We start from the raw sequence: 10,198 nt of genomic DNA, 5'->3' as shown, positions 1-10,198 counted from the left end.
TACCCAATGGGCTCTCGCCTGGATCGGGGAACCACGCCCACTAGGGGGAGGATGCCGCGCCAGTTTTCATCCCGTGCGTCCCAGAGCTGTAGCTTGCGGCCTCGCCCCGCCCCGGGGGCGGAGCCACCTGATCCCGGCCAGGTCGCCCCGCCCCCCGTCCGCCCCGCCCCCCGTCCGCCCCGCCCCCCGTCCGCCCCGCGGTGCTGCGCTGTCGCGAGGCTCCTAGAGCGTGGGGGTGCCCCGCAGACCATGCGCTGGGGCAGCTGCGTGACCTAGGGCAAGCCTCTGCGCTTGATGGGTGGGATCCGTGACCTCGCAACTCCCCCCCCCCCCGCCCGGAGTGGAGCCCCCAGCCCTGTCTTTGGCGGCTCTGACCTGGCGCAGCACTCCCCCGCACAAGGCATTGGCTCTCTGAGCCTCGGGTTCTTCACCAACAGAACCGGGCTGGGCAGCGAATCCTCAGGGTGCACCGCACGCCCCCCTCCCCGACCCCGGGAAGCCAGACTACGCCCCCCCCCCCGCGGCAGCTGGCAGCGTCTAGGGGGCTGGACCCTGAGAGGCGGCCCCAACAATAGAGCCCCAGAGCATAGGGACAATGGACCTTTCTGTGGACCCAGCTGTCCCTGCCAACCAAACAGCAGCTGACCCCAAGGCTGCCAGGAGCAGGGTAGCTGGAATCCCTGGTGGCTCCGTGAGGGCGTCGGGGTCCCAGGGTGGGGCACCACAAAAGGGAAGGGCACAGGCATTTCCCTCCATGTGCCTGTCACTTGATTGCATGATGGCACTGGATTCTCACCGCCTACCTATGAGGGCGTGCCAGCACACCCCGATTTTATCCTGAGGTAGCTGGGGTTCAGGTGTGGATTAAACCATGACCAAGTGGCCCGGGTCGACTTGCTGCGGGTTTCTGGCCCTTCCGCTCTTCACCTATAAATGGGGAAGCTGGCAGAATCCAAAGACACAGTATTGCTGACAATGTTGATGGGACGTGTAGCATGTGTTGGGTTCAATTCCGAAAGCTTTTTGCTCACTTAATCCTTACAGCAACCCTAGGAAGCAAACTATGACTGTCCCCATTTGACAGATGAAGAAACAAAGGCACAGAAGTCATTTGCCCGAAGGTCAGGCAGGGATGCAGACAGATGTAAATAACCTTGAGAAAGTGCATACAGGGGCCCCGAGTCCTTGTGAGAGGGCAGCTTTATCTCAGGGAACTTGCTCTGTGGTCTGGGAAGGTACACAGACCAGCCTCTTGCTGGGAGAACCCGGGTCTGGGGCAGGCTGGACCCGGGAGCTGAGGCCAGAGAGAGTCACATTGCTCTGGGTAAGAGGAATTTTTTTTTTAAGTTGTATCTGGTGTGGATGAGGAGGAAGGTGTCCTGGAGAGCCCCAGGAGCTTGGAAACATCTTGCAACCACCATGCCCCCACCATCACCTGTGGGAGAAATAAACTATGTTGTGATTCCCGCTGTGTGTTTGGGAGCCTCTTTGTTACAGAACCCTAGCACGGCTGCTCACTGATCGCACAGGGACAGAGCAATGAACCCAGCAGGCGGGATACAAAAGCCTTTTGTTAAGCTCACAGTTTAGCTGGAGAGACAAGCATTAAACTAGAAAACTGTCATAATTACAGAATGTGGTTAAGTGCCGGCCGTAGCAGGCACAAGGCGGGGCAGTGAGCAAGAGTGACAGGGCCCCCTGGTTTAGACAGTGGTTGGGAAGGCTTTTGTGAAGAGGCTTTTGTTTTTCTTTTTGTTTTTAACTATGTGTATCTTATTTTATTTTATTTCTCTTTTAATTCATGTGTGTGTTATTTTAAAGTGTCACGGGGATAACACAATACACTGACATATTGGATGTTGTATCGTTATTATTTCCCCCTTGGAATATAGTTCAACTTAAAATGAATTAAAAGCCCCCAAACCATAACACTTCTTTTGAAAACTACAGGCATACAAAAGGACAACATTAACCGTAGAAATGCACCCAAGATGAGTAATAAATTGCACTGGTGCCATCTTTTAATATTAGTTCATATTAGTTAAATCGACACAGTATTAAAACTATGACTTTTGAGTTCAAGTACACATCTATTTCCATTTTGGTACCAATTGCATACCTTTTTAATAACATTAGTATTTGTTAAACCCATAACGAGTGGCAAGCACTGTGAATGTGTACAATGTGTTTTGCTATTTTTTTTTTTTTTTTTTTTTTTTACTGATGGAGAGATGATTTCTAAACAACCAGAGGAAACTGCCAGTGAAAATGCCCTGAGGCCAGAAGAAGCTTTGCGTTCAAGGATCAGAAAAAGGGAGTTTCAGAAACATTGATACGTAAAGACACATGCAGCCCCATGTTCATTGCAGCATTGTTCACATTGGCCAGGACATGGAAACAACCAAAAAGCCCGTCAGTAGATGACTGGATAAAGAAGATGTGGCACATATACACTATGGAATACTACTCAGCCATAAGAAATGATGACATCGGATCATTTACAGCAAAATGGTGGGATCTTGATAACATGATACGAAGTGAAATAAGTAAATCAGAAAAAAATCAGGAACTGCATTATTCTATACGTAGGTGGGACATAAAAGTGAGACTAAGAGACATTGATAAGAGTGTGGTGGTTACGGGGGGAGGGGGGAGAGGGAGAGGGGAAGGGGGAGGGGGAGGGGCACAAAGAAAACTAGATAGAAGGTGACGGAGGACAATCTGACTTTGGGTGATGGGTATGCAACATAATTGAATGACAAGATAACCTGGACATGTTATCTTTGAATATATGTATCCTGATTTATTGATGTCACCCCATTAAAAATAAAATTATTAAAAGGGGAAAAAAAAAGAAAGAAAAAGGGAGTTTGTATTTTCTCCCCACCACATGGTTCCAGCAGGAGAGAGGACACACTCCCTAGGGCTTACTGAGAAGAGTTAAGTGAAGGGGCAGGTTACCTGAGGTTTATGGGGGGATAAGGGAGTCAACGGGGCACCCTGGCAGCAGTAGGAGCCTTCATCCTCTGAACCCGGAAGGAGCAAGGGAGGAGTGGTTTCCTAGGACCCAGGACAGCTGCAGCCAGTTGGCTCCTGAGCAACAGCCACCGCCCAAACGGGAAGTAGGGGAACACCTCAACTCTCCTCTCCTCCCGTCCTCTGATGCCCGTTGGCGCCTCCCACTGGCTGCAGTCAACCAGGAGCCAACGCCACAGAAGCCCAGGTGAAGGTGTCCTCCGGGGCACTCTGCTAGGGGGAACACTGTGGCCAGTAGATCTGGGGACTGGATGGTAAGTGGAGGGTGACGCTGGTGTTCAAGGTGACCTGGGCTATTTTGACAGCCCCTTTCTGAGCCAACTCTGTGACTGGAGTGGGCTGGGCTTGAAAACAGACCCTGTGCCCTGTACTGCCTGCAGACATCTTTACTGACGCAGAGCTCTCCCAGGAAACCTGGTACTCAGCCGACCAGCCATACCGTACCCCAAGTCAAACAGCTGATCCAACCTGTCACCAGGTGGCGTCCCCCCCCCAAGGAAGAGAAACCCCTGCACCTGTTTGAGCCCTAGCCCTCAGGGCCTCTTGAGACCACCAGGGATACTGGGATGCCCTGGGTGGTATGAAATCGTCACTCCCATCTCTGGGTGCTGAGCAGTCTGCTCCACCAGGTGGACTGGCCCTGAGGAACGCCACAGCTGATGAATGAATTCCTCACGAGCCCACGGCTCTGCCCGGCTTCTGCCACCAGAAAGCGCATGAGACCAACAGCAAACAGCGCCCGCACTCGGGCTGTTCTCAGCTGCGCCCCTGGAGACAGATGCAGACACCCGCAGCCACCGGCACGCCCACCTCGGCACGTCAGACACACGCTCTAATGCACAGACACACAGACAGGTGCAGGCAGGTGACACAGGGGTCACAGACAGACAGTCACGCCCCCGTGGCGCCTCCCGCCACGCCCCAGCCCAGGTCTGGCCACCGTGCCAAGTCTCTGATTCCTCTACTCACTTTCCTGCGTGTCCCAGGTGGAAGGTTGGACGCCCCAAGCACGCTCTTGTAGATCCCCGAACCTCTCCGCAATGCAGTGTCTTTCTCACTCTTGTACCTCTTTCCCAGAACAGGAAGGTCCTGAAGAAGCACAAATACTGAAGGAAGAAAGGAAGAAGGGAAGAGAGGAGGGATGGAGGGAGAGGGAGGAAGGAGACACAGACATGATAGACATGGGACAGTGTGATGTACATATGTCAGGAGCAGGTTGGGCCTGATGTTTATTCAATGGGAGGGGGACTGTCTCTCAGAATCAGAAGACTATAAACCAAATGCAGATTAAAGACAAAACCTTGGAAAGGACCTCTGTGAGTGAGGGCCCTGGAGCTTAACAGGAAGCCTGCTTCTGCACGAAACACACAGAAACAGACGTGTAAGCTCGTGAATGTGTGTGGAAGCCCAGACAGGTGCCCTCGGCCGACTCCCAGACACACACACGCCCGTGTGGCTGCAGGCCCCGCCTGGCACCAGCCCTCAGAGACCCCGCAGCCTCCTCTGAGGAAGCAGGCTTCAGCCTAGCAGCTTCCGCACCCCCAGAGCACCCTCAGGGACAACTCCCATAGGTGCACTTGGCTGTTTCTGAGCAGCAGACCCTGCACCTGTCTCCTCCCCCAGACCCTCAGACCCCACACCCCTCTGCCCAACAGGAGCTGGCCTTACAGCCGACTAGCAGGACCAGGAAGGGTGGAGAAGAGGGGAGAGCTCTTTCTGGAGAAACCCACGGTCAGGCAAACACTCAGGGGAGCATCGGCCTCTGGCTGTTTGCATTATCTACACCCCAGCCCACCCTGCAGTGGAGAAACCAAGGCCCACAGGAGAGGGCGTGGGCTCCGTGTGGTCCTCTTAGAGAACTGCAGCATCTCACACGCTCACACACATGCTCACACACACACAGACACACGCACGCTCACACACACACACACACACACGCTCACACACACAGACACACACACACTCACACACACACGCTCACACACACAGACACGCTCACACACACGCTCACACACACACAGACACGGCCACACACACACACACACACACGCTCACACACACACTCACACACACACACGCTCACACACACAGACACGCACACACACGCTCACACACACACACTCACACGCTCACACACACAGACATGCTCACACACACGCTCACACACACACAGACACGGCCACACACACACACGCTCACACACACACACACGCTCACACACACACTCACACACACACGCTCACACACACAGACACGCACACACACGCTCACACACACACACTCACACGCTCACACACACAGACATGCTCACACACACAGACACGGCCACACACACACACACACGCTCACACACACAGACACGCTCACACACACGCTCACACACACACAGACACGGCCACACACACACGCTCACACACACACACACGCTCACACACACACAGACACGGCCACACACACAGACACGCACACACACGCTCACACACACACTCACACGCTCACACACACAGACATGCTCACACACACACAGACACGGCCACACACACACACACACGCTCACACACACAGACACACTCACACACACACACGCTCACACACATGCTCACACACACACACGCTCACACACACACTCACACACACACACGCTCACACACACACAGACACGCACACACACGCTCACACACACACACTCACACGCTCACACACACAGACATGCTCACACACACAGACACGGCCACACACACACACACACGCTCACACACACGCTCACACACACACACGCTCACACACACACTCACACACACACGCTCACACACACAGACACGCACACACACGCTCACACACACACACACTCACACGCTCACACACACACAGATATGCTCACACACACGCTCACACAAACACACACACACGCTCACACACACACAGACACGCTCACACACACACACGCTCACACAAACACACACACGCTCACACACACACACAGGGAATCATCACATTTTTCTAGAATAGAGGAGATGCTGAAAGGTTTTCTTTCTCAGTATAGGAAAGCACAGGAAAAGGAAAGTGGTGTTGACCACGGTCCCCACAGCTGATGGGGGGGGGGCATTTTACAAAGAACACTAATGTGAGCACCGGTTTAGAAAATTCAAACAGTGCCAAAAGATTATAAAATAAACACTAAAGTTTCCTTTCCTCGTCAGTCCCTCTGACTGAGCAGGGCCACTCGCTGCGCTTGTTTTCCGTAACACTCGGGTATGCCCACATCCTGCTGATAAAAACGGAGTCACCCTCTGCCCACCACGTTGCACTTTGCAGATGTCCCCGCGTAAAACAGGGCTCTACAATTCTCTCCACATCAACACAGTCTCTCCTCCCGCCTTCTTTTTCACCACGGTGCTTTTATTCCACTGCACGTTTGCATTCTCTGTTGATGTGCATTTGTGTCCACTTTCTTTGTTCTGATCATGCCCCCAACAAGCAACTTGGTGTACCTGGCTGTACCACGAGCATTTCCATAGACCAGTGATTTCCAACCTGTGCACTGCCAGAATTTTAGCTATTTATTTAAAAAAAATTTTTTTTTAATTGAAGGAAGAGGCAGGGAGAGAGGAAGACAGGAACATCAATCTGTTTCTGTATGTCCCCCAACCAAGGATCGAACCAGCCACGTCTGCATTTCAAGACGATGCTCCAACCTACCGAGCCACCCAGCCAGGGCAAGAATTTTATTTATTTCTTTTCAAAATATTTTTAGTGAGAAGCAGAGAGACAGAGAGACAGACTCCCACATGCACCCCAACCGGGATCCACCCGCCAAGCCCACTGTGGGGTGATGCTCTGCCCATCTGGGGTCGTTGATCCATTGCTCATAATGGACCTATTTCAGTGCCTAGGGCGGAGGCTATGGAGACATCCTCAGCTCTCAAGGCTAACACACTCTAATCGAGCCATGGCTGCAGGAGGAGAAGAGAGAGAAAGATAAGGGCGAGGGGTGGAGAAGCAGATGGTCTCTTCTCTTCTGTGCCCTGACCAGGAATCGAACCCTGGATATCCACACGCTGGGCCAACCCTCTACCACTGAGCCAACCAGCCAGGATCCCCAAGAATTTTTAAAAAGTGCAATATCTGACTATTTATTTGGGGGCACTGACCTCTTGTCCCTTAGATTGTCAAGTAAAAAAAAAAATGACAACAGCCAGCAAAACAAGAGCTGTTTGATGTAAATGAATCAAAATTATACCTATTTATATATCAGCTATATATATATATCAGCTATATATATATATATATGTATATATATATATTTGGTGTGCTGCATAATTTAAGTATTAGTTTATGTGTGACATGAGATTAAAAAAAAAAGTTTGAAAATTTCTCACATAGACTCAGAAATGGAAGCACAGGTCAAAAGGTATGTGCTTTTTAATTCTGGTAGAGATTGCCAAAATGCTCTTCAAAGGAGGGTGACACTAATTTACACTTTTATCAACAATATGTGAGAGAGAGAGAGAGACTGTCTCCCTACACTCATTAATTTTGCCAACCTGAGGAGTGAAAAGTCATAGCTCTGTGGTTTTTAATAGCTTTATTGAGATATAACTCACATGCTATAAAATTGTTCATTTAAAGTACGCAAGTCAATCGTTTTTAATATATTTATATTTAGAGTTGTGCAACCATAGCCACAATTTTATTTATTTATTTATTATGACTTTTAAAGATTTTATTAATTGATTTTACAGAGAGGGAGAGTGAGAAGTACCAACTCATAGTTGCTTCACTTTAGTTGTTCGTTGCTTGTTTGTTATATGTGCCTTGACCGGGCAAGCCCAGGGTTTTGAACCGGCGACCACAGTATTTAGATCAGTGCTCTATCCACTGAGCCACCACAGGCCAGACCATCACCACAATTTGGGAATTTTCAACACCCACCCCAAAGAAACCTCTTAACAGTTTCTGTCCCACTTGCTCTCTCCCACCATCCCCTGGAAACCCTACTGTGTTTATTTCTGCTCTGATCTTTATTACTTCCTCCTTCTACTCACTAAGGGACGTTTTTGTTGTTCGTTTTATAGTTCATGGAGGTGTAATTTGAGATTGTTTATTTGAGGGTTTTTTTCCTTGAGGTATTCCTGTATTGCTATGAATTTCCTTCTTAGAACTGCTTTGGCTGTGTCCCACAGTATTTAGGTCATGTTTTCTGTTTATATATTTTTTTTGTCTCAGGGTATCTTGATTTCTCCCTTGATCCTGTTTTTAACACATTCCTTATTTAGTAGCATGTTATTTAGCCTCCACATTTGTGCATTTTTTTTCTTTTCTACTTATAGTTGATTTCTAGTTTACTACCATTGTATTGGGAGAAGATACTTGATATGATTTCAATCCACTTAAATTTACTGAGACTTATTTTATGGTCTACGAGTCATCTATCCTGGAAAATGTTCCATGTGCACTTAAAAAGAATGTATCATCTGCCACCTTTGTGTGAAATGTCCTAAAAGTATTACTTAAACCAATTTGGTCTAATGTGTCATTTAAGGGCACGATTTCCTTGTTGATCTTCTGATTGGAGGATCAATCCATTGTTGCCAATGGAGTATTAAAGTCCCCTACTATAGCCCTGGCCGGTTGGCTCAGCGGTAGAGCGTCGGCCTAGCGTGCGGAGGACCCGGGTTCGATTCCCGGCCAGGGCACACAGGAGAAGCGCCCATTTGCTTCTCCACGCCTCCGCCGCACTTTCCTCTCTGTCTCTCTCTTCCCCTCCCGCAGCCAAGGCTCCATTGGAGCAAAGATGGCCCGGGCGCTGGGGATGGCTCTGTGGCCTCTGCCCCAGGCGCTAGAGTGGCTCTGGTCGCAATATGGCGACGCCCAGGATGGGCAGAGCATCGCCCCCTGGTGGGCAGAGCGTCGCCCCGTGGTGGGCGTGCCGGGTGGATCCCGGTCGGGCGCATGCGGGAGTCTGTCTGACTGTCTCTCCCCGTTTCCAGCTTCAGAAAAATGAAAAAAAAAAAAAAAAAAAAAAAAAAAAAAAGTCCCCTACTATATATTATTGCAGGACTGTGGATTTCTCTTCTTATGTCTGTCAATATTTGCTTTTATAGGTCCTTCTACCCCGGGTGAATAGATGTTTGCAAACATGACATCCTCCTACTGGATTGATCCATGTGTCTCACAAAATATCCTCTCCTTGTTTGTCTCTTTTGCTAGCCCTGGATTTAAAGTTCAGTTTGTCAAATATAGGCATGGCTCTCCCACTTCTTCTCGTTTTTCCATCTCTTTACTTTTGGTCTGTGTGCGTCTTTTGATCTGAGGTGGGTCTCTCATAGGTTGCGTATGTACAAGTTGTGAGATATTTATCCATTGAGCCATTCTCTGGTTGTTGTGTTTTTTTGGAGCATTTCATTTGTTTACAGTTAAAGTCATTATTGCTAAGTATGTAGCTATTGCCATTTTATTGTTTCCCAGTTGTTTTTGTAGTTCTTCTCTACTCTTTCCTTGTTTTCTTCCTTTCTCCTCTTGTATATTTATGAGTTTCTAGTGTGGTATTTGAATTCCTTTCTCTTTAGTTCTTGTATATCTGTCATACATTTTTGATTTGTGGTTACCATGTGCTTGATACATACTAACCCATGTTTACAGTGGTCTACTTCAAGTTGCTGGTTACTTAAGTCCACACACATTCTAAAATCACTACAGTGTTTACTTACCCTTCCACGTGTTTTTGTCACTGGTTTTTACTTCTTTCATGTGCATTCTTTTATTGTTGTGATTACACATGACCTTCCTACTTTTGTCCTTGAACCTTTTTTTTTCTTTTTGTATTTTTCTGAAGCTGGAAACGGGGATAGACAGTCAGACAGACTCCCGCATGCGCCCCACCGGGATCCACCCGGCACGCCCACCATGGGCGACGCTCTGCCCACCAGGGGGCGATGCTCTGCCCCTCCAAGGTGTCGCTCTGCTGTGACCAGAGCCACTCTAGCGCCTGGGGCAGAGGCCAAGGAGCCATCCCCAGCGCCTGGGCCATCTTTGCTCCAATGGAGCCTCGGCTGCGGGAGGGGAAGAGAGAGACAGAGAGGAAGTGGGGGGAGGTGGAGAAGCAAATGGGCGCCTCTCCTATGTGCCCTGGCCGGGAATCGACCCCGGGTCCCCCGCACGC

Source organism: Saccopteryx leptura, chromosome 8 (genome assembly GCF_036850995.1).
Source record: "Saccopteryx leptura isolate mSacLep1 chromosome 8, mSacLep1_pri_phased_curated, whole genome shotgun sequence".
Taxonomy (NCBI): domain Eukaryota; kingdom Metazoa; phylum Chordata; class Mammalia; order Chiroptera; family Emballonuridae; genus Saccopteryx; species Saccopteryx leptura.
The sequence above is the reverse complement of the archived record's forward strand: the minus strand, read 5'-3'. Positions refer to the sequence as shown.